The sequence below is a fragment of the Podarcis cretensis genome (assembly GCF_951804945.1).
Source record: "Podarcis cretensis genome assembly, chromosome: 5".
Taxonomy (NCBI): domain Eukaryota; kingdom Metazoa; phylum Chordata; class Lepidosauria; order Squamata; family Lacertidae; genus Podarcis; species Podarcis cretensis.
Window position 1 is genome coordinate 47,271,382 of NC_137174.1, and position 25,969 is coordinate 47,297,350.

The 25,969-nt window shown below is 43.6% G+C and overlaps 1 protein-coding gene across 1 annotated transcript in view; it reads left to right on the top strand.

Moving 5' to 3' along the window:
* The first annotated feature begins 535 nt into the window (after positions 1–535).
* The window catches only part of FGFR2 (fibroblast growth factor receptor 2), a 146,375-nt gene continuing 120,941 nt past the window's right edge, over positions 536–25,969 (top strand). Inside the window, exon 1 of the mRNA XM_079976635.1 lies at positions 536–680. The gene's annotated coding sequence lies outside the window, so the exon portion shown is untranslated. The remainder of the gene's footprint in view (positions 681–25,969) is intronic.

Below are 25,969 nucleotides of genomic sequence, written 5' to 3' on the forward strand. Positions count from 1 at the left end.
TTCTTACAGTGGAGAGGAGCAGGTAAATGAAAAAATGAGTGAAATAAGTTTATCTGCATGGGTGGAAAATGGAGTTGCTGCTGTTGGTTTAAAAAGATCTGGGTCAGGTTTCCTCCACAAGTTTCATTCCGCAAGGGAACACCCAAAATCTAACACTTTCTTAAAACAAAACAAAACAGAAAGAATGTAGATAATGGCATGCCTATCTTCAGGCAGTTTTCAATAGCTGCCAGTGACATTTGTACAAGTGCACAGCAATCGCAACAGTGTTGCTGAGCAAGTTGTGCTTTCCTCAGTATTGTTTGTCGACTGCTTAGAAAACGCAACCTGCCTGCACCCGGAGCAGCCTCTTCTTTAGTGAAGGCGCCTGGATCCCACGCACAAAATAAGTAGCAATTGTGCAGTTGCTGTCAGCAAGAGAAGACTGTCTTGTTCTGTGACGTGCATTTGCTCTCTGCCTCTTAAGGCACCCAGTGAGTTAACTTGGCCTTGTGATATCATTTTTCAGAGTTGCAAAGTCTCTGCTTCTTTGTAAGAATGCCACCCACATGACAGAGAGCTGTCAAGCTGCAACATGCAGGAGCTACTTCGACACACCTATTCAAGCACCACTTTGTCTGCCCTCGTAGTGCCTCGTGCTCCTCAAGCCTCTGTGTACTGAATGGAGAAACAGAGACCAGGTAAAGTGACATTTATTTTTGAACTGTACTTAAATGGGCTCTGTGCTGCCGTGTACTAAGGTCCCCAGGCAGAGCCCCTTGATTGCACATTTCTATGCATTTTCTTCACGGCATTTGGAGGCGGGGAAATCGTATATGCATCAGGATGGAAACAGCTGCTGGCCACAGTATGCTGCTGCCTGCCTTTGTATTTTGACTCTGCTCTCGATGTAAAATTGCTTCTGCTGCTGCTTATTTGATTTTGTTTACTAAAGCGTGGGTCATGCAGGGACCATGTGGATGCCTTACTGAGCTGGCTGGGCAGGATGCAGAGGAAATGATCTTGTGGTTGGCTTACAGTGGTTTGGACTGAGAACCAGAGACTCCCTAGTTCTCATCATGCCTTGCTTTGTGCTTCTTGTTGAATATGTCATTCTTCTAAAGCAGTGGTGAGCATCCCTTCTCATTCAGGCATCTCTCCCTATCCAGGCAAGCAAGAAGCAGCATTGCATAGGCAAAAAATCCAGATAGGCAAGGGGAACATTTGGTCTTCAAGCTGTTGCTGGACTACAACTCCCATCATCCCTCACCATTGGCCATGCTGGTTGGGGCTGATGAGAGTTGGAACCCAATAACAGCTGAGCAGCTACAGATTCCCTATTCCTGTGCTATGACCTGCTTCTCTGTATCTCATAATGTGATGTGAGAAAATATGGATGGATATCCCAAGGGATTTGGGAAATTCTACAAGGCAAAACTAGTTCAGGTAACATTAGGTGAGTGGTTGCCAACCTGTCATGCTCCAAAGGCTGGCCATCTAATTTGACTCAGGAGTCATGGAGTTGATTTGACCTTTTAAAGTCTTGGCTCACATAAATCTTTCCTTGCTGATGAGAATGTTAAGTGAAAATGAAACATGCTTCTTTTATGAGACGGTATTTCCTGCCTTGCAACTTATCATTTCTCACAGAGCTTATTACAGTGGGCTTGTTGTTCGCTTACTAGACCGAACACAGGTATAAGCTGTCTCTGTGCATGTACAGGTGTTTGTGTGAAAGGCTGTCCACTGGTTGATTAGTACAGCTCAGTTGCAGTGTAAATAAGTGCATAGGTGCATAGAGTGTACACTCACTGACTGTAACCTGCAGTGCTGTATCGAGGCTTTATGTTCAGGTTTTCCAAAAAATGGAACAGTGGTTAAAACACATGAATTACATGGGGATGGTATTCCAGGGTTAACCACCAGCATCTGCAGTAGCAGAGCTTGGAGATATCTTTACCTGATGCCAGTGCTTTTTTTCTGGGGGGATGCAGAGGGACACATACCCCTAAACATTTTGTGAATCTAATGGGAGAAGAAACTAAAAAATTAAAACTTTTAGTTTCTTCTCTAGCACTGTGAATCGCCAGTTTCGTTGCTACCCCTGATGGTGGCCTCATTTCCTGTCACGGTTTTTCCTGAGTCTCAGACGGAAGCGAACGTTTAATGTGTGAAGCAGTGTGGAATGTGGATGTGTGGTGTTTTACTGATGAAAGTTTGGCCTCATTGAGGGGCAGTATTTCAAAATGAGTAATGCATGTTCTTTGTACTTTTGTCCATTTACTGTATTTATTTTTCCCGATTTGAACTATAAAATGTTGATTTTCTCGAGTCAAAATGAGAGTACCCTTAAAAAAAATTTAAAGAAAAAAAGCACTGCCTTATACCATGGGGACTTGTTTCCACTCTGAGGTGACTAAACTTGAATCATCTAAATCATCTAAGTACAACCAATATAATTAAGGCTCTGGTAACCTCTGGCTTTTGAGTACAGTGGTAACTCCGGTTATGAACTTAATTTGTTCTGGAGGTCCGTTCTTAACCTGAAACCGTTCTTAACTGGAGGCAAGCTTTTGCTAATGGGGCCTCCTGCTGCCACAGTTGCGCAACTTCCGCTCACATCCCAGGGCAAAGTTTACTACCAGGAGCCCCTATTTCTGGGCTAGTGGAGCTTGTAACCCAAAGCGTGCGCAAGGAGCGTAAGTAACCTGAGGTTCCACTGTGCTGTAGTGTATTGGTCGTGAGGCGGCCTTTGAAGACTTTTAGAAACTGTAGTTCAAAATACAGCTACCACGTTCTTGACTGAGATCTTGACCATCTGGTAGGAATATATCTTACCACTGGTTTCTGGTTCATATGTGAGCTTCATGAATGTTTAGGGAATAGGATTTGAACTCATATCACTCCTGCTCCAAACCGCTTCCTAATTGGTTTTCTATTGTGATCTAAAGGCCTTTGGTCTGTTTTCTGTGTCCATTTTTGTTTTCTCCTTCTGAAATACAGACCTTTTGTTTATTTGCTACCCAGTCTTTCCTATGAGGAGAAGTTCCAACATTTGGGGCTTTCAATTTCAAGAAAATGTGAATAATAAGTGACACAATAAAAGTGTATAAAAAGGATGACTGGCGTGGAAAAGTGGCTAGAGAAAGGGCTTTCCCCTCTTTCTCGTAACATGAGAGCTCATGGTCATCCAATGAATCTGAATGTTGGAAGATTCAGGGCAGATAAAAGAAAGTACTTCTTCACACTGTGCATAATTATGGTATGGAAGTCACTCACACAAGACACAGGGATGACCAGAAACTTGGATAGTTTTGAAAGAGGGTTGGACAAATTCATGGTGGATAAGGCTATCCTTAAGAGCCATCATGGCTCAGCTCTGCCTCCTTAGGTGGAGGCTGTATGCTTCTGAATATCAATTGCTGGAAACTGCAAGAGGAAAGAATGCTGTTCTGCTCAAATCCTGCTTGTGGGCAGAGTAGACGGGCCACTGGCCTGATCCAGCAGGCTCTTCCTAGGTTTATCTTACCGTGTTTTTTAATGGTTATGTTAATTATATGGTATTATATTTTAAGTTGCTGATGTTATCTGCCTGGAAAGCTTCACTTTGGAATGGAGGGGTGGGATGAAAAAATACTGAAAGAAATAGTGTGGCTGAGGTGATTAACAATGTTGATTAATAAGGCTTAAGGGAAATCATGAGGCTTAGAGATTCCCCCTCACAGGGCTGCAATTTCCAGCCCTCTTAAACTACAGTACCCAGGATTCCTTGGGAAGAAGTCACAGCCTTTAAATGTGTGTTGGATGCACTTTAAATATATGATGTGGATATAAAGGGACTATACGCCTTGGAGAGAACTTCCCTCCAAGCATTTCACTTGAAGAAAAGACATCTTGGCCCACTGGTGACTGGAGAGCTCACCGTACCGAGCCAAGAACAGAAGGGTCAGATGGCTGAGGCAACCTTTAGCGAAGACTTGTAATGCATTGTTTCCTCTGAGACTCCCTGAGCCTTTATTGCTCCTTTAAAATGGAATTTGCAGCCCTGAAAGGCAGAGGGATTTATTTTATTGTGAACATATTTTCCTACTGAAAATGGTCCATATGTTTAAGTATTTGATGAATGCTGCAGTACTTAATAATACTATTTACTACAAATATAGATAGATAGGGAGTAAGCAGGCAGTGTGTGTGTGTGTGTGTGTGTGTGTGTGTGTGTAGCATCCACACGAAAGCTTTCCAGTGTCCAGATGTTCATGCTCATTTTGATTCCTCCCATGTAAACATTTCCCCTGCAAACAAGCAACCTCTTAACGGTGACAGGAAGCAATGAATTGTTGTTGCTGCTAATTGTGAACTTCATTGGTTCTTGGGAGAAGATTTGAAGATTTGGGGTAGAGAATAAGGATAAAACAAGGAAAGCCATTAAATGGACGCTTTTCTGATGGCAAAATCTCTAAGTGATACAAATTACTTAGGAGAGTACTTTTGAGTGGATTGTAATTCTGCCACCACCAGAGCCATGAGTGGGCAGTCAAAAGTCTGAGATGAAGCGTCCTCTATTTCCTTTTCTCTCGTGTGATGGGTTTGCAGGGGGCAAGGATCCCCTACCATTTCTGTGTTCTAGTATCCCCATAATTTATGAAATTAGGAAATGGTGGGGTTTGATCAATGGATTTAGCAAGGCCTAAAAAAATTTAAGTCAAGACAGCTTCCTCAGGAGTTTGGTTAGAGAGGTGCTGTCAAAGAGCAAAGGCAGGTGATGACAAAGTCATTGCCCTGACATAAGGTGAGACATTCAGCATCAGAAAAGAAAGGAGAAGGCTACCAGGGTTACACAGGGTGAGATGTCACTGCCTTTGAAATTAAGGTTGCCAGGGTGACAGGGGATGGATGCTGGAAGCAGAAGCGGAGGAGTTTTCTTGCAATGACTGTTGGGAAGAAGCAGGTGGAAGCAGGCAGAACTCCATGCAGGGACTGAAGGGCAGTAGCAATGCTGGCTGGTTGGAGCAGGCTGTTACAGAGAGATGGGGCTTAGGATGCCTCTGAATCCAATGCTGGGCTGCTAGGAAAGGATGAGCCCCCCCCCTTGGGATTTAAATGCTGTGAACTCTCTCTACACTTAAACAGGTTGTAGATATGTGCTGTCAAAGAACAAAGGCAGGGGATGACAAAGTCATTATCCTGACAAACCATATTTGTCAACCATATTTACCCTGATAAATCATATTTCATAAAGATGACAGTCCCCACTGTGTCTTGATTTCCCAGCAGAAACACAATCCTAGTTGAGTACCAAGACCACTGGAATTTTGCTACAGCTCAGCAGAGATTGGACTGGCCTGTAATACCTTTACCCTATTCAGTAGAGTATGTCTTACTGAAAGGGTCCCTTCCGGACATTACCATACTGCCAGATCCACTGTACCATTGTCTGCAATGCCATCTTGCAGATTTCATTATCCTTAACCATATCTCCTCTTGAATATCAGTTAGCTCTTTGCATGCGTGTCAAGGTTTCCTTGATGATTGCTGGTCTCCACATTTGCAAATCTGACATTGTTGCATTGAACTGAGAGCAACCCTTGGGGTGGGGAAGCATTTCATATAGATCCTGTTTCTAACTACTTATCAAGATAAATCATGCAGGGGAATGTCCCACATAATAGATCAACAATAGGGATCTTGCTCCCAGACCACTGCCTAAGGCATATGATCCTGTCCATGAGTCCAACAGGATTGCTGCGAATACTGGCTTTAAACCACCAAACCAAGCCTCTTGGGCTTGCCAATCATAATTACAGCAGTTTGAATCCATATGATGGAGTTGCTCTGTCCCAGCTCCTGCCAACCTAGCAGTTCGAAAGCATACCAGTGCAAGTAGATAAGTAGGTACTGCTGCGGTGGGAAGGTAAATGGAGTTTCTGTGCACTCTGGCTTCTGTCACGGTGTCCCATTGTGCCAGAAGCAGTTTATTCTGGCTAGCCACATGACCCAGAAAGTTGTCTGCAGACAAACACCTGCTCCCTCGGCCTGAAAGTGGAGATGAGCACCACACCCTATAGTCAAATTTGACTGGACTTAACCTTTACCTACTGTGAATAGCTTTATTTAAGTATGATATAAATGTTGTGCTCCCTTCTATTTTGTACAACTATATTTTAGTACATTTATTTATACATCAAGACTGACCATGAAAAGGAGGCAGTTAATTTTAACAGATATATTTAAAAATATATTGGATTTTACATAAATTCACCATAGCCATCTAGTGCCACATTGTATATTGCACTTAAAACACACTTAAAACATTTTAGTTGCAGCTGTATAGCTGAGTCCTGAGTGAGTTGGCTGTTGCAGCTTTTATTAATGGTGGTACTGACTGAAAGCCCACCTGAGCCATAAGTTGTCAATTGGGCTATGTGTATACAGTACAAGACAAGAGTTGAGTGCTTTAAACCTAATTGGCAAATAAGTTGCTTTTTGCATTGTTAGTGTCGTTAGTGGCATTCCAGTTGCTCCTCCATTTCATTGCTTGTTTCATTAACCAGCAAAGAAATTGCCCCCCTAAATGCCTTTAGCTCTCTTTCATTCCTGATGTGATTTAAATGAATTACCAAGTACATTATAACTATTAATCTGTAAAGTTTTATAGGCATGAACATTAAAATTTTGGCTTATGATTTGTTTGAAGGAGAGCCAAAGTAGGAGTTGCCTATGGAACTATCCCAAAACAGTGTTCTGGATGACGACGATGACGATTTACCAACCCTTCACCCTAAGGTCCCTGGGCGAGTTTCCACATTAAAACACAACATTAAAACAGTTTTTTTTAAAAAAAATTTACACTCACAAAAATAATGTTTGTCCTTAAAATATACACCTCAAATGTCAAAAACCAGTGTAAAGAGATGTGTCTTCAACATTTGCCAGAAACAGTATAATGAAGGTGTAAGAAGTACCAGGGTGCTTTACGGAATTAAGACGATATTAATAAGAACATAAACATTTGATTTTTGAAGATCAAGACGGCATTCATTAAAAGTAGCAGAAAATTGAAATTAAGGGAGCAATTCTCTGTTTCGGGGGGGGGGCAGATTTGAGGCTGTTGGATGCTGTGGGCTTCCTTCTCTGCTGGTGGCAAGGGAGGTTCATGGGAGAAGCAGTAGAGACTGGCCCATGCAGGCAAATGCCCCACCAGCCTGTCCTCAGCCAGCACCTACCTGCCTGGCTTCTAACAACCAGTTGAGGTGGTAGCACTGGCTTCCTCTCCTCCTCCTCCTAAGTATCAGTGTTGCCCTTGTAGAACCTGCAGGGAGGAGGATGGGGGACAAAACTAGAATCAGCTGACTTTGCCTGTCATTGGCCATCTACTGTTAGAAGCCTCCTGTTGCAGCAGCAGAAAGCTCCACCACCATAGCTGAACTGCCAAATGTTCATCTCTGTTTTATATAGTTGGACATTTTAGCAAGTGAAGAATAAGTGGAGTGGCTCTGCCAGTTTCTTGGAAATATTGGATTAGCCTTTATTAGAGTGAGGATCAGTAAAGTTGTTTTGGAAATGTGCTGATGAGTGGACCCTTCTGGCTTTCCTGCTGAGAGGAATCTCAAAGGGGTTATTTATTTTACCCATGGCATGCATGGGATAGATTAAGTCACTTAATTCTATTGGAGAGCTGGCTTTACTCCAAAGACAAGGAAGATGTGGGTTTTATTAGTCTCTGGTTTGAGATTCTACTGTTTAAAAATGGTTTAGTGGATCTGATTTCTGTATCTTAGTATTATCAATGACCATTGTTTGCCTGTGAAATAAGAGCACCCAAGTTTGCTCAGTGACATCAGCAGGCTTTCAGCACAGCCTAAATGTAAGGTGAGGCTGGGGAGAGGAAGCTAAAGATATCTCTAAGGGATTTTCAACTGCTGGTCTGATCATGTACTTAGTTTGGGTTAATAATAATAATAATAATAATAATAATAATAATAATAATAATTTATTATTTGTACCCCGCCCATCTGGCTGGGTTTCCCCAGCCACTCTGGGCAGCTTCCAACAAAGATGAAAGATACACTAAAATGTCACATATTAAAAACTTCCCTGAACAGGGCTGCCTTCAGATGTCTTCTGAATGTCAGGTAGATGTTTATCGCTTTGACATCTGATGGGAGGGCGTTCCACAGGGCGGGCGCCACTACCGAGAAGGCCCTCTGCCTGGTTCCCTGTAACTTGGCCTCTCGCAGTGAGGGAACCACCAGAAGGCCCTCGGAGCTGGACTTCAGTGTCCGGGCAGAACGATGGGGAAGGAGACGCTCCTTCAGATATACTGGACCGAGGCCATTTAGGGCTTTAAAGGTCAGCACCAACATTTTGAATTGTGCTCGGAAATGTACTGGGAGCCAATGTAGGTCTTTCAAGACCAGTGTTATATGGTCTCGGCAGCCGCCCCCAGTCACCAGTCTAGCTGCCGCATTCTGGATTAGTTGTAGTTTCCGGGTCACCTTCAAAGGTAGCCCCACGTAGAGTGCATTGCAGTAGTCCAAGCGGGAGATAACCAGAACATGTACCACTCTGGCGAGACAGTCTGCAGGCAGATAGGGTCTCAGCGTACGTACCAGATGGAGCTGGTAAACAGCTGCCCTGGACACAGATTTGACCTGTGCCTCCATGGACAGCTGTGAGTCCAAAATGACTCCCAGGCTGTGGATTTGGTCCTTCAGGGGCACAGTTACCCCATTCAGGACCAGGGAATCCTCCACACCTGCCGCCTCCTGTCCCCAAAAAACAGTACTTCTGTCTTGTCAGGATTCAACCTCAATCTGTTAGCCGCCATCCATCCTCCAACCGCTTCCAGACACTCACACAGGACCTTCACCGCCTTCACTGTTTCTGATTTAAAAGAGAGATAGAGCTGGGTATCATCCGCATACTGATGAACACCCAGCCCAAACCTCCTGATGATCTCACCCAGTGGCTGCATGTAAATGTTGAAAAGCATGAGGGAAAGGACAGAACCCTGAGGCACCCCACAAGTGAGAGCCCAGGGTTCTGAACACTCATCCCCCACCACCACTTTCTGAACACGGCCCAGGAGGAAGGAGCGGAACCACTGTATGACAGTGCCCCCAGCTCCCAGCCCCTCAAGACGGTCCAGAAGGATGTTATGGTCAATGGTATCAAACGCCACTGAGAGATCCAGCAGAACTAGGAAACAGCTCTCACCTTTGTCCCTAGCCCGCTGGAGATCATCAACCAGTGCGACCAAGGCAGTTTAAGTCCCATGATGAGGCCTGAATCCCAACTGGAAGGGATCCAAATGGTCCGCTTCTTCCAGGCGTGACTGGAGTTGTTCAGCAACCACTCGCTCAATCACCTTGCCCAAGAATGGAAGATTTGAGACTGGGCGATAATTGGCCATTGTGGCCGCACCTAAAGATGTTTTTTAAAGAAGCGGTTTAATAACCGCCTCTTTCAGCGGGTCTGGGAAGGCTCCCTCACAGAGGGAAGAATTCACCACCCCACGAAGCCCATCACCCAGTCCTTCCCGGCTAGCTTTTATAAGCCAGGATGGGCAAGGATCCAGGAGACAGGTGGTTGGCTTCACTCGTCCAAGCAGCCTGTCCACATCCTTGGAGGTAACAGATTGGAATTGATCCCACACAACTTGACTAGACAGGACTCTAGCACTCTCCCGCCCTGGCCCTGCTCCCACGGTGGAGTCTACTTCTTCCCGAATCTGAGCGATTTTATCTGCAAAAAACTTTGCAAAATAATTGCAGGAGATCATGTGGCCCATACTGGGCCCCGATGTCGCAGGTGGTTCCGCTAAATTGTGAACCACTTGAAAAAGTCTACTGCTGCTGTTTTCTGCAGATGCAATAGAGGCGGCGAAGAAAGTCTTCTTCGCCGTCGCTATCGCCACTTGGTAGGCTCGACGTTGAGCTCTAACCTGTGTCCGGTCAGATTCAGAATGAGTTATCTGCCACCGGCCTCTAGCCGTCTCAACGATTGTTTCATTGCCCTCAGATCCATGGAAAACCACGGGGCTCTCCAGGCTCCATGCAATCAGAGAGGGCGCTTCGGAGACAAACAGTCAATAGCCCTGGTTAACTCCACATTCCAGCGGGCCACCAGGGAATTGGCTGAAAGGCCATCAACATGGGATAAAGCATCCCCTACCACTCTCTGGAAACCATTTGGATCCATTAAGTGGCGGGGGCGGACCATCCGAATCAGTCCCACCTCCCTGCAGAGGGGATGGGTCGCAGAGAAGTCCAGTTGCACCAGGAAGTGATCTGACCATGGCACTTCTTTCATTTCGCTTTTACTTAGTGTCAGATCACCAACATCCATAGAGGTAAACACCAGGTCCAAGGCATGTCCGCGGCTATGGGTTGGGCCAGACTTATTCAGGGACAGCCCCATGGAGGCCATGCTTTCCACGAAGTCCCGAGCGGCCCCTTGTAAGGTCGTGTCAGCATGGATGTTAAAATCCCCTCCATCAAACTCTTTGAGACAAAAGTGTGGCAAGCTGTACTTAGGAACTGCAACTCCGGTTTCTAACCCTTGAAATTGGTTTAAATCATTGGTAATTTAAGTACTTCTAAGGTAGCATTCATACAAGTGGGACAGAATTTCAACGGACCACTGTGAACATAACATGCTGGAACATTTGGTTTGTGCATGGGTGTTCTTGCAGAACTCTAGTAACCTAAATGATTATTGGTACTAGCATTAGCATTAGCTGGACCACATTGAATTATATTGTGATGGTACACATTTAAATTCTGCAGCCTGCTCTATATGGTCCTCTCTAAGTTTTAATTAAGACTCAAATCACAAACCTTCAGATTCTGCTAACGTAAAGCATGTCTGCCATTTTGGATATGCTCCAATGCTATCTGGCCTGTGGTGTCTGCATAGGCTGCTCAGGCAGTTTCTGGCAAGATATGTGATGCAGACACCTTGTTGAAGCTAAGCAGGTCTGGGTCTGGACAGTGCCTGGAGGACTGACTACCAGGTGACTCTCCCCTCCCCCCCCCAGCAAACTCCCTTGAGTTCTATGATGGAAGAAAGGTGAGATATAAATAATTTTTTAAAAATCATATAGAAATAGTGGGGAGTAGTGAACATGGTTCAGAGCAGGAGTTATTTTCCTGCTACTGTCCCTGCCATGCAGCCCATTTTCTGGCCTTATTGTTTGTGCATAATTTATCCATGATTGATCTTCAATATATCTTTGTCCTCACTTGAGGAGGGGTGTTAGATGCTCAGCCAGCCATTGCTGCTTCACCTGCGGGGCAGGATTCCTGGAACGAAATCAATGCAAATAATAAATGACTGAATGAGCTACGCTTAACATGTAGCTCCTCCTTGGGCTTCCCTTCCATGCAGCTAGCTGCTGGCTACCCGGGGCAGCATGGAGAGAAAGGGCGGTCCCACTGTGCAAGGGCAATAAGACTGACTAGATTCTAGAGACTCTGAATTTTCCACAAATAATATTTTGTGTACCATCAAAAAGTAGGTCTGAATGCCATGTTCTCTCTTCACTTCTCTCCTGTTTTGAGGTTTAGGCTGGAACATACAGACCTGGATATGCTTGTGTGACATGCAGCAAGGAACAGCACTATTGCAGACATCAATGTGCTCATTGCGAATTTGGGAATGTGTCGTTTCCCTCCCTCTTGAAAAATCATAGCAAGTCACTTTTGACTGGCGAGAATGTTAGCTGTTAATACTACCTAGAACTGATTTTCCAAGTCAAATATTTCAAATAGACAATATGCAATTGGTTTGAATGCTTTCCTGTTCTCTACTTCCAGTTGCAAACTTGAACTAGCTTCAGAGTGACACTGAATAGTGAGTAATCACATTCTCTCTCCCCCCCCCTTCTAGTAACATACACTACAATGGGTTTTGTTGATTTTTTTCCAGGATCAGAGCCTTCCTTGTTTAGTTTGGCTGAATAGAGCAAAACAATAGGTTAAACTCTCATTCAGCGTTCCAGTGATAAGTTGGCTTTTTGTCCACTTCTTTGCTTTGTGACCTGAAATGCCATTAACATAATGGAATGGAATTTGGTCCACATATTCATATTACAAATCTGGGTTACATGTAAGAACACCAGCTCTATCCTAACACTTCCATAGTATACGACCATTCATAGCTGAGATGCCACCTGGGCCATAAAATCTTTCCTACCTCCCCCCTATTTTCAAAGTTGTGAGAAAAATGCAACCCCTTAGAATGTGTAAGTTTTGCACATTCAGTTTTGCACATTCTGCATTTCTAGCATAAACTCCAGAGAGAGTCTCACCACCCATTTTCAGGGGAGGAATAACGCAAAGGCATTACGATGCAACATCCCATGAAGATTAAGAAATCGTGATAAAATGTTGCATGGTGTAATTCCTGTTTGAAGTTCAAACACTTGCTCAACCCCATACACCGGCCTTCTAATCTAAGGTGTCTACATATTACTTTACAATATTGAAATGTGTTACATGCCTCTGAGATAGATGGCGCAACCGGGGGAGGCACGTGGGATCTATCATCAGGATCGGCTGTGAGTTTTTTAAAACTCGAAAGAGCAGCCACTATGATGAGGAGATAGTTTTTGACCCATTTTCCCATGCTGCTTTCATTATCTAATTGGAACACCACCTGCCAAAGCTGCTATTTGTGATGGAGGTGGGGAAGGGAAGAAACACACAACAAACACAACCTACTATAGCACCCTGCTTGTGGTTAACGCTTAGCTGGAATGAAATATTCAACGCAGCAATAGAGAAATTGAAATAATAATTTATTTGTCAGACAAATAAATATGAGGCACAGCTCTGGCCTGGCCTCCTGCCATTCTGGCCAGCACTTATATTTCCTTAATCCAGCCCCCTTGCTCCTCCTGTGGCTGCCTCTGTCCAATCAGCCTGGTTGAAATTCCTATTGGCTGTTTGCTAGAACCAATCACAAAAGATACACCCATTTCCTTCTGCCCTTTTATGGGAAACAAAAAGCTATATATTCTTCTATCTATAAATGACAAATAAGTAGTAATATATCTTACATGTGTCTCAACAAGGAACCTTAATTACCAGCTCACCTCGCCCTATTGCCCTCCAAAACAAATGGTTTAATCTTAAATTTTTATCTTAAACAGATGTCAAGGATCTTGAGTTCACATCATCATTGAAAGATCTCCTTCCTTTGGAGGTCTCTAAACAAAAGCTTGACAACCATATGTATGCTCTAATGATGTTTCCTGCTTGGCAGGGGCTGGTGGCTGATGGCCCCTGTGATCTCTTCCAACTATATGAAATAAGAATCTAGCATAAGGATTTAACATTTCTTAGCTTCTAATTCCTTTGCATAATTACATTTAAGCCAATATATTTAATACATAACATAGATAGCTTTTTAGAAGAATAAACCTTTTCAAAGTAAAAAAAAGAAGGAAGAGTTTCCAGCCTCAAAATAAGATAGAAAGAAAACCTCTCTTCTCCAGCCAAGCCAGTTGCCTTTTTCACTGCTCTTGACCTTTCAACCTTAGGAAAATATGGCTCAAGTTTAATAGGAGGCACATGGTTTTATTTTACTATTTACCCCCTCTTAATTATGTTTATCTCTGCTTTTTTTATCTTCTGTAATATGTAGGGTCAGTGTCCTCGCTCTCAGCCTGTAATTCCCTTTTTGACTTTGAGAATTGTTTTCTGCTATAAATCAGGGGGCCCCCTTGTCTAGGAGGAAAAACATTGCCAAGGTTCTTAGGCAGCTGCTCTTCTGCCTGGCATGAAACATTTGAAGATCTTTAAGCTCATTTTAAGATACAGGCCCTGATCAAAATATAAGCTTGATAAAAATGCAGGCTTATGATTAGATGCCTCACTACCAAACATTTGAAGCACATTTAAAGTATAGAGATTCTCCTAAAGAATCGTGGGAGTTCTCATTTGTTAAGGGTATCGGGAATTGTAGCTGGGTGTGGGTAAACTACCATTCCCAGGACTGGGGGGGGGGGGAAAGAACCATGTGGTTTAAATGTGGGGTGGATTTGACCACAGGTGCCATATGGTATCTATATATTTTCTCCCATGAGACAAAAGGCAGGTAGTCTGGAGTTGAAACCGCTTTCTCCCAGTACAGCCAGATGGAATTTCCCCCCTGCATTTCCCTGACCATTCTCCATACTTTTCTCAAATAATAAAAGAAATTGCATTTGAAAAATTATCAGAGAAATTCAAAGAAAAAGATCAGAGAAAATACTATTGGAGGGGGCACAGGTTTTTTGTTGCACTTACATTATCTTTGAGGTAGCCAAGGGGTGTTTGTGAGTATTGTTTTGTAAGTAATCCAGTGATTTGCCCTCTGCAACTCCATTGTCTGAGGTTTCCTGTAAGTGCAGGAAGGCAGCACGGCTGCCAGACAACTGCTCCTACTTTTCAGAAATTTTAAAAATAAAAACAAATCCTTCCCTTAAAACACACCAACTTCAGGTGCTAGGAAGTAGTCCTACAGCTCCCATCATCCTTCACCATCAGTGGGCTGGGGTCACTGAGGATTGTAGTCCATAAAACATGAAGGGAGCCAGGTTGCGGAATAGGACATATTTGATAAATGGGCTATAGGGAGCCAGCACACTGTTGGCGTCTTCGACTGGACTGTGCATCCATTGCATATGCAAACTCTTTTCGGTGCTTCTGTGGCGATTAGTGATTTGCTATACTAGCAGGCCAGAAGAATTTTTGTCCTTGTAGCTATCTGTGGCCTGATATTGGGAAAGGTGATATCATTTACCACCCTTGAGATGGAGTCGAATATCACACTTTGTCAAAATGTTTAATTACGCATTCCTAACTCGTGCAGCCTTGGGCTCCCCCCAAGGCAAGGATGCTAATCTAATTGCTATCTAAACCACCACCATAAGATCCTCCCCCGCACACTTGCTGCACGTTTGTTGCAGTCTGGTTTGGCAATCCCTTTGAAGCCTTAGAAGAGGTTATCTATGTTCTCTCCAGCAAACGCAGGCAGGGTGTGTCACTGCGGAGGTGCATGTGATAGCAGAATGAGTTATACAGGAATTTCTCCCAGAGGCCACGGTTGCCTCTCTGTTTGGTCTGAGTGCCAACAGATACGATCATTAGATAAGTATCCAAAATGCAATTACAGAAGTTTTGAGACAAGGGGCTGCCTTCGCTCATGTTAATGGCACAATTGAAAGCAAGCATTCTCCAGCTGCAATCTTAAGCACCCTTACAAGAGAGCAAAGCCCCACCAAACATCGTGGGACATATTTCAGACTAAACACATGTAAGATTGCACTGTCAGACTTTTTGGTAAGTGTGAAGTGTGCACTAAAGATTATCTTCTCAGTCTTATCTTCCTTTGTAGGCTCATGCTGAACTCCTCTATCTATAGCTATCTGCATAGAGGGAAGGCTTTGATGGCTCGTGCTTATTGCGTAACTCTACGATTTGCAGGAAGGGGGAAACAACATACAGGATTTGTCCAAAAAGGGATCAGAAGGGCTCCAAAAGGACCTCTCCAAACTGAGTGAATGGATGGTGAAATGGCAAATGCAATTCAATATAAACAAATGTCAACTGAAGAATGTCATGACAAAAATAAAATAAAATAAAATCTTAATTTCACATATACACTAAAGGGTTTGAACTGGCAGTGACTAACCAGGAACGAGACCATGGGGTTGTAGTGGATAGTTCGATGAAGTTGTCAACCCAGTGTGTGGCAGCTGTGTAAAAAGCAAATTCTATGTTACGGATCATTAGAAAAGGAACTGAAAATAAAAGTGGCGGTATCATACCGCCATTATACAAATCTATTGTGCATCCACATATGGAATATGATGTACAGTTCTGACCACCTCACCGCAAAAAATGATATTGTAGAGTTGGAATGGTTCAGAAAAAAGCCACCGAAATGATCAAGGAGACAGAGCAACTCCCCACGAAGAAAGGTTGCACCGTTTAGGACTTTTTAGTTTACACAGAAAAGGTGAGTATGGAACAGCATGAACGAAGGTTACGCATGGCATAGAGAAAGTGGATAGAGAAAAGTTTTTCCTCTCTCACACACATAACACCGGAACTTATAGACACCCAATGGAGCTGAATGATGGAAGAGTCAGGGCAGACAGAAGAACTTCACATAGCGAGTTGCTAAACTGTGGATTTCGCTCCCCCAGGAGGCAGTGATGGTCCCCAACTTGGATGGTTTTAAAAAAAGGATTGGACAAGTTCACAGCAAAGAAGGCTATCAGTGGCTACTAGCTATGCCCTGCTTCCATGGTCTTATAGAAATGTATGTCTATAATTCATAGCAGTTAATAATACTAATGTTCAGAGGCAGCAATGCTTCTGAATGCCAGTTGGTGGAAACCGCAGAAGGGCAGAGGGATCTTTTGCCCAGGTCCTGCTTACAGGTATTCCATAGTCATCTGAATACCCACTGTCCATTGGCCTGATCCAGGAGACTTGGCATAAGTCCCATGGTAAGCAGAAGGATGCTGGGTGGTGGTGGCTGTCTCTCTAATGTCGTGTTATGCCACACCCCCATGTAATCCTACCCCCATGAAATTCATTTTTGAGACTGGCACCCCAGCCTGCTCTCAAAATTTTAAATGCACTCCCCCCCACCCCACTCCAGGAATGTTGGTGACTCGAGGTCACTGGAACCATGTAACCATGTTAGCTCCTAGAAAGGATATTGCAGCGCCATTGCTCCTCCCATGTCCTTTTAACACAGCATGGGATGGGAGCTGAGCAAATATTTGGCTTAGTAATATGTCACCTGAACCCAGGATCATTAGACCAATGATGACTAATTCACCTATTGCCACTCTTCTTTGTAGCCTTTCCCGTCCTAGTGTCTTGTGGACGTTGTTGCAATACAATTCCCATCAGCCGTGACCATTGGGTGTGCTGATCACAAGTGCATCAGTTTGGGAAAAGCTGGCCTACTTGGTGAATGAGTCCTCTGAAACTATTGTTGAAAGTGTGTGTGTGTGTGTGTGTGTGTGTGTGTGTGTTTGTGTATCGCTAGGAGGTTTGGAGTGGTCATGTTTGTGACAAACAATTCAGATGGTCCACAAAATGGGATGGGGGAAGCATGAAAAATGGAGCCTTGAATTTCTGGCACAGCTGCCCTGTAGAGTTTTGCTTCCTTGCATTTTCACACCATAGCATTGGAAGCTCGAGCTATCAGATGGACAGGAGAGAAAGATCCTGGGAAAGTGTTCAAAAGCTTTTAAACATGCCATTCATCCACTGGAAGTGAAGGAGGGAGAGTCAACAGCATCGGGAAGTTTTTTGGCAAACCACCTGCGGTCTGCAGATCACAGGGTGAGAACCAATAATTTAGAGCAAACAAATAAACAGATCAACCACAGGTTCACCACAGAAACCTCTCCCACATCCTCTGGAGGGAATCAAAATGTGTGTAGCTTTTTTAAAAAAGAAATTTATTTCTGTGTTGTTGTTTTTTTAAAAAAATACAGTCCTACTGCAGTGACCCAAACAGCTTGCCATCATTCAATATCGTAATAGTCCTACATAGAAACAAAAGAAAAAGAAAACGGAATCTTTTGGATATGTTGAGATGACTAAAGTAGTGTAATTTCTGGGGATCATTGAAATTTTAAGAACATTTTTGTATCAAATAATTAAAAAGCAATGTGAAGTTATGGGAGGGGATAGGAATGCCCACAGCAATGTGACTAGAAGCTTGATTGTAGAGGAATCTTCCCGCCATGTGATCCTGGAGATAATCAGCATAGGAATGATTTGTGAAAGTTCCATGGATTGACTTCTGCTTCTCCAAGGGAGCTTTGCCTCTCTCCGTTTGGCTTTTGAAACTGCTCCCTCATCTGTTCTGGGGTTTCCTCCAACCACCTGGGTCAGATTTGGTAGAGAGGTGTTCCTGTAAGGAGGTGAGGGAGAGGAAGTTGTTGGATTCAATCAAATGTCATCATTTACATCTTTCTGGTTTAATACATGATAAAAAGGATTTCACCTGCACCCCTTTTTCTCTGAGCTGGAGAGCCTTTCTCTTCACCGAACTTTATCACATAGTTCATCCACTTTAGCTTATGAAGGAGGCCAGACAACGTTTGAATCAATAAACAGATTTTGTTGTAAGATTCACCGCTATGTGATGGTCATCTTCTAGATTATTCAAAATTCAAGTTAGGGCCTAAATTTTTATCTGTATACCTTTTATTTGGAAAGTAATCTCAGCTGCCTAAAATGACCTTTATGGTGACAACACTAAAACTTTGGGATTTCCTATGTTAGGGAGGTCCTAGCACCCCCCCGCCCCATCAGCAAGTGGAGACTTTTATCTTCTGGTCAAAATTTGACCTAGCAGGTTGTTCTGTTTTAATTCTTCTTAGCTTGCTAGCTTTGGGGAAATTATCCGCCATCATTTTGTATTGCTTTATTGTGTTATTGGTTGGTTTTTAATGTTTTAAGGATGTTGCAAGTAGCCTAGGGTATATTTCAAAGCCTTTATTGAATAGCATAGGAAGCAGCTGCAACAGTTATACATTACAGAGTGGATTCCATCTTTCTTTGCTTACCTGCCCGGATTTCTCTTCCCTGGCACCCTCACTTGTTGGTATGGTTGTTACTTTTAACTACCGGTATTTGTGTCTGGAGTCCTCAGGTAAGGTATCTGTTAGAGATCTAGGCAGATACTGCTGGACTCCTACTCCCACCATGCTTGACTATTGACCATGCTGACTAGCACTGATGGAGTTGAAGTCCAACAAGATCTGAAGAGCCCCATTTTGGCTACCGCTGGGCATGGTTGCACCATGCTGCACAGCATACCATCTGAATTATGGTCTCCCTGTGTGAGGTTCATATCATCATGTGTTTTGGGGGTTAGTCTGGATTACTTCTGAACAGGCCCTGATTAGTGGGTTGTGCCCAACTGGTTGCACCAGTAGAACTGCCAGATACAATCACAGTGGCTCCGACTGTTTCCCTTGTTACAGAGATTACTCCCTACCTGGATTCCTTGGAGGGAGAATGGGAGAAGAGGGCTTAATCCTTTCTCTCCCCTTCCCTATAAGGAATGTGCTAATTTGGTCCTTATAAAATGAGAACAAAAGAGAATAGCTAAGAAGCTTCAGCTTTAAGAGAAAATCAGAACTAAGCTAGGAGCACCTTTAGGGCACAGAGAAATCTTGAACTCTTAACAAGGAAGAAGAAGAATCTGTTGGGAGTGTTAATACTGTGAACCTTCCACTTATGCCCAAGCCTCCTGAGACCACCTTTGAAAGGAAACTGAACTATGAATGAATGCTGTCCCAATCCCCACAGCTGGGCTGTGTTTGGGAGCCAAATCATTCTCCATCATGGTAATATGGGTGACGTAGAGGTGTCAAATTTTGGGAAGGAAATTCTGGGCATTGGGCCTGTGGCTGATGTAAAGCTGTGCTGTCTATGGGGATGTGGCTGTCAACTGAGGTGGTATAGGATCTGGCATGAATGTACTCCTTGCTTATGCCACCTACATCCTGCCCACAACTCCAGCCCGTTTAGCTTGTCTGCCTGTATAGCTTTGGCATTGAAATGGCTCATTTATGAAAGCATCCCACCAGTGTATCTGAGGTGCTTCACCAGGGTGAATGTGATATGATGGCAGCGGGACTATTTCAATGGTCTTCCACCAGTTTCTAATAATGACTCTTGTTTGCCTGGGTGGAAGCTGCAGAACAGTGTGTGAGTGTGTGGAGAAATTTGCCTACTTTACAATGATAAAATTTATATCCACTGGCCCACCTACTCACTTTTGTCTCTGGCCTTGTCCACCAGTGGCTTGTGGTCCCTGGCAGGCTACCCAAAGGGGAATGTGGCCCTTGGGAGCAAAAGATTGTTAATTTCTTCTAGCTTCTGAATGCTCTACATAAAAATTACTGGCTGAGTTCTGTAAAGTCTGGCAATGCAAACTGATTTATCATAGGATTTCCATCATTTCCAAACTTCCACTTTAACCTTTGACAGTAATGGGGTGATATGATCCTTATTTTGTGACAAGTGAACATGAAAAGAGATGGAGATGCTTAGGGGAGAAAAAGAACAGTTAAAACAAATCAGAGAATAAGCCAATTTTTTTTGTAAATATGGCCATTAACTAGTGCAGTCTGAACCTAATACCCACTCTTGTCTAGATTTGTGGTCTGTTCTGGGGTCCTGGGGAGGCATCGCAGCATTCTATGAAATACTTATCAAACAATTAACCTTTAGCTGATTACCCGGATACAGTGGTACCTCGGGTTACATACGCTTCAGGTTACAGACTCCACTAACTCAGAAATAGTGCTTCAGGTTAAGAACTTTGCTTCAGGCTAAGAACAGAAATCGTGCTCCAGCAGCGCAGCAGCAGCGGGAGGCCCCATTAGCTAAAGTGGTGCTTCAGGTTAAGAACAGTTTCAGGTTAAGAACGGACCTCCGGAACGAATTAAGTACTTAAACCGAGGTACCACTGTATTGCTGGAGGAGACTCTTGAGAGTCCCATGGACTGCAAGAAGATCAAACGCATCCATTCTTAAGGAAATTAGCCCTGAGTGCTCACTGGAAGGACAGATCCTGAAGCTGAGGCTTCAATACTTTGGCCACCTCATGAGAAGAGAAGACTCCCTGGAAAAGACCCTGATGTTGGGAAAGATGGAGGGCACAAGGAGAAGGGGACGACAGAGGACGAGATGGTTGGAAAGTGTTCTCGAAGCTACGAACATGAGCCTGACCAAACTGCGGGAGACAGTGGAAGACAGAAGTGCCTGGCGTGCTCTGGTCCATGGGGTCACGAAGAGTTGGACATGACTAAACTACTAAACAACACCACCACCACCACCACTGTATTGCTTAGCATTAATGACACTTTTGTTTGGGCAAAGGTTTTGTGACACCTTTGCATTGCTTGCGCCCCTTACCTTCTCCCAACTTCATCAGGTTTAAACTTCTGAAGGATGGGGTGAGAATAGAAAGCTTTAGGTTCGTTCACAAAATACAGATCACACAGCCAGCTGCAAACTGCTTTCTCTTGCCCTTGCTGAAATAATTTAATTCTGACCTTCACTGGATAACTCTGTCCATTTTCACAGCTGGGAGTCACAGTTGTCCATATTCCATAAACACATCTAAAAAGTCCACATGGATCGCTTATTGTTACATTATTCTTGCAGTTTCTTTTGCTTCTTTAGATTCCAGGTATAAAAAGAGAAAGGGTGTAGTCTTCTGTTTGGCTGACTCTCTGACTTGAGCCTTAACCATTCTGCTTGTCTCTTGAAATTCCTCTTCTATTTTTCATTTTTCAATTATACCGTCCCTTTTAAGGAATTTGTCATCCTCATTCCTCCCTACTCGCTTGGAAAATGCAGCCATTTCTGTTCAAGATGTGTCAGCTTCGCTGTTTTCCAGAATGTAATTGGCAGCTTGTTTCTACATGCTGAGTAGGTGGGAAAACAGATTGCTGAATGTAAGGCTTTAGGGAATATAACTCACAAGCGAGAAATTGTCCTTTTCTGTGCTGCAGCTTTTTAAATTGCATAAATGGTTAGTGTGAACCTGCATATTCTTCTTTTCTCTGAAGAGCTAGATCGGTGAATAATGATATCGTGTGTGTACCAGCTTGGTGTTTATCATTTTTTTGGTGCATTCCTATATTTTAAATTACATTCTTTAAATTTTTTTATTTAAAAGGCATAGCAACTAGTTTGGATCCTGCTGGCATTTTTATTAGTGAGAAATGGCTTTAAGTTTATTGTGAATGTATTTTAAAATGCTGCATGGTATTTAGAAATGGCAAGCTATTTAGAAATGCAGTCATAGTTTTTCTAGCAGATTTGATATTTACTTACGGTCCAAGAGCTTCCCTTTTTATTGCTTTTCAGAGCAAAATATTTTGAAAACTAGTGCATTGCTTGAAATTGCTCTCTCTCCCAACCATAATCATGCATTACAACTTAACAATGAAGACATACCCTCCAGTGAAAATAGGTACGTCCTATTCCTTATCCTCCAACATTTCTCTGATGAAGATAGGGACGCCCTAAGGAAAAGCGGACATTCCAGGATTAAATCAGAAACTGGGATGGCTTCTGTAAATCTGGGACTGTCCCTGGAAAATAGGGACACTTGGAGGGTCTGTGAGGTAAATGCTCTGAGCGTAGAATTTACAGCACACAACAGCCATACATTTAATAGAGGCTATGGCTGCATACGCACCATACATTGAAAGTGCATTGAAAACACAATGTTTTCCCCAACAAATCTTGAGAAATGTAGTTTACCTTCCCCAGAATTACAATTCCCAGCACTCTTAACAAACTACATTTTCCTGGATTCTTTTGGAGCGGGGGAAATAATGTGCTTTATTTGCATGGTGTGAATGCAGCCTATGCCCAGAATCCCTGGGACTTTTCCCTTTCATTTCTTTGAGTGGCAGATCGCCATGTCATGTTGCAAGGTACTTTGGGAAGATGTTATCTGTTATGTATTCAGTGGTCTGTGTTTGCCTGAGTTTGAGTCTGGACTGAGAATTCTGAGCTCCTGTGTTCTGATTCAATACATGATATCCAATCATAGAACATTTCAGGATTCAGGCCTCTGCCATTGGCCCTTAAACTCTGAGTCACGATTCGCAGCTTGGAAGTTTAGACAGCCAGTCACATTGGGAGTGGGAGTGGCCCGGGCCTTCAGAAATGTATATAAGCAGTTGCTTTGCTGCTGTTATTCAGTTCTGTAGTTCAGTATAGGTTATTGCTGTTATCACTGTGCCTTGCCTTGTGGGAACCCACCTGCATTTCATTCGCCATTCCAAAATAGAAGTGGAAAGTGAGATGAGGGGTTGTGCCATAAGAAATACTAGTCTAAAGTTCCTATAGGCATGTGGAACTAGGTGTGTGATGCTTTGGATCCAGGGCCACTAAAATTTCTACTACAGTGGTACCTCTGGATATGAACGGGATCCGTTCCGGTGCTTCAGTGCATGCGTGTGACGTCATTTTGACTGTCTGCGCATGCACGAGCGGTGAAACCTGGAAGTAACGCGTTCCGTTACTTCTGGGTCACAGTGGAGCGCAACCTGAAAGCGCTCAACCTGAAGCATATTTAACCCGAGGTATGACTGTATGTCTTAAAAATAAAAGGACAGGTAAGAAGAAATGAGTTCTACAATGTCCTATTTAAAGAGCTGGTATTCTATAGGTTACTGTTGGAAATTCCTTGGATTTATTATTTTATCCACAGTTTCAAACATCTGTATATATATTTTTTTATTCTGTAAAATTTAGGAGAAGAATTTATTCTTTCCCACAAGGAAATCAACAGACCATTCTATTGTCGTATCGCATGATGATGCCTTGGCTTATCAAGATGGACAGCTTGTTGTGCATACTCCATAAAACCTTCTGAAGCCTGCCAGGTTTCTTTTTTTCCCTTTCAAAATATACATGCAGAACAAAAAAAACTAAGCACAGCAAACAACAACATACTCTTGATCACTCAGGTTGTGATGGGGCAGTGTTGTGATTTTTCAAAATGGATTGTAGGTTGCTTAGGAGCAGTGCTATTTTTCTAGAAAAAGAGAACACCCTTGTTCTCTTATAATGGCAATGGTGCCCACCTGAGAGGTGCCGGAACTGAGTTCTGGTGAGTTCCAACTGAAAAAGCCCTGCTTATGAGCAATATGAGGACTCTACCAGAAGACCTAGGGACGCAGGTGGCGCTGTGGGTTAAAGCCTCAGCGCCTAGGGCTTGCCGATCGAAAGGTCGGCGGTTCGAATCCCCGTGGCGGGGTGCGCGTGCGGCTCTGGCTCTGGCTCTGGCTCTGGCCAGAGCAGCGATGTCACGCTGGCCACGTGACCCGGAAGTGTCTCCGGACAGCGCTGGCCCTTGGCCTCTTAAGTGAGATGGGCGCACAACCCCAGAGTCTGTCAAGACTGGCCCGTACGGGCAGGGGTACCTTTACCTTTACCTTACCAGAAGACCTGCTCATATCACAGTATGTCATGGCTGATTCTGATGTGGAGCCATTGTAGTGGTACACATCCAATCACAATGGGATGATATCCACCATAAGCAATCTTCAATTTGGATGGTGGAGGAAATTTGGCTCACAATAATCACACTAAAGCAGGCATGGGGAACCTCCAGATTTTCCTAGACTACAACTCCCATCATTCCTGGCTATTAGCCATGCTGGCTGGGACTGATGGAAGTTGTGATGCTCCAGCTGTTGTTAGACTCCCAAGTTTCCCCTCCCTGTTTGTGCACTTATATATTATATTATGCAGAGCTTGGAAATTTAGTACTCTTGCCCACAATCTCCTTTTAATACTCTCTTATTTCTGGCCAGTGGCAAAGATCCAATTAAACAGTTTCGCCATATTGATCACATTGATCTTATCCGTTGACTACTGTTGCTGGATTCAGTGCTGGGCATTTTGCCACCAGCAGCCAGTGGGAATGAAAAAAATGCATGTAAATTGATGTAAACGTTTTGCATGACCCACAAATCTATTGTACAATCAGCACTTGTCTCTTTCTTAGGACTTGGCAGGATTTTATAGAGGTTACTGCTGGGAATTCCTTAGAGTTGACAGAGACTCTGAGGGGAAGAAACTATAGAAGTTGGATTGATTTCCAAAATTTACAATACAAAGCATTTTCTTTCTTTTTGCTGATTAATATTACACACAGACACAGACAGACAGACAGACACACACACAGACACACACACAGACACACACACGTATCTGAAAGACTTTCTTGCTTTGGTTACCATACAACTTTGACTCTAAACAACGCTGTAGTCCTTCAATGGAGGCCTGGTGGCTACAGAAACTGTTTTCTGATAAACAGGTCAATAAATGTTTACACACACGAGCAGATCTGGCATATCCCTTCCACTAGAGGGCCATGTGAAGTGCTCTTATTAACAGATGGGTAGTGCAAAGACATGAACACATCCAACCAGTTAATTCTGAGGCCAGTTAGTTTCTAGGCCCAGCACCAGGTTTGGGTGCTTAGCTTTAAACTCCTTCAAGGTCCGGGACCAACATCTATTAGAAACGTGCCGTCCCTATCTAAGCCCTTATGTCATGCACATTCAGCACAGACAAGGCCGTGTCCATGAGCTTTACTCTGTGCAAAGGGAAAGCATCAGCCACAAGGAGAAAATTCTTTCCTATAATTGCCCTGAGGCTGTGGAATTCCAGCCCTAGTGAAGTTTGCACAGGGGTGTAGCGTGGGGAGGACTGATTGGAAGGGTGTGTGCTTGCCCTGTTGCATCCTCCTCATGTCATCCTTCTAGCCTGCACTATATATGTTTGACTGGGGCACGGTATGTATGTATGTATTTATGTATGTAGGTAAAGGTAAAGGTAAAGGTAAAGGTACCCCTGACCATTAAGTCCAGTAGCGGACAACTCTGGGATTGCGGTGCTCATTTTGCTTTACTGGCTGAGGGAGCCAGCGTACAGCTTCGGGTCATGTGGCCAGCATGACTAAGCCACTTCTGGTGAACCAGAGCAGCGCACGGAAATGCCGTTTACCTTCCTGCTAGAGCGGTACCTATTTATCCACTCACACTTTGACATGCTTTAGAACTGCTAGGTTGGCAGGAGCAGGAACCCAGCAGCGGGAGCTCACCCCGTCGTGGGAATTCGAACTGCTGACTTTCTGATCGGCAAACCCTAGGCTCTGTGGTTTAACCCACAGCACTACCCACGTCCCTATGGATGGATGGATGGATGGATGATGTATGTATGTATGTATGTATGTATGTATGTATGTATGAATAAATATTGAATAGGATGTCCGTATTTTAATCAGAGAAAAGTTGGAGGTTATGTCTATGTATTAAATCTGATACATAAATAGTGACCAAATAGACAGACTAACCATGGACAAAGTGAATCCATGGATCTGGAATGCCAGCGCCCTCCCCCTTTTTCATTTCTCTCCCCCCCCA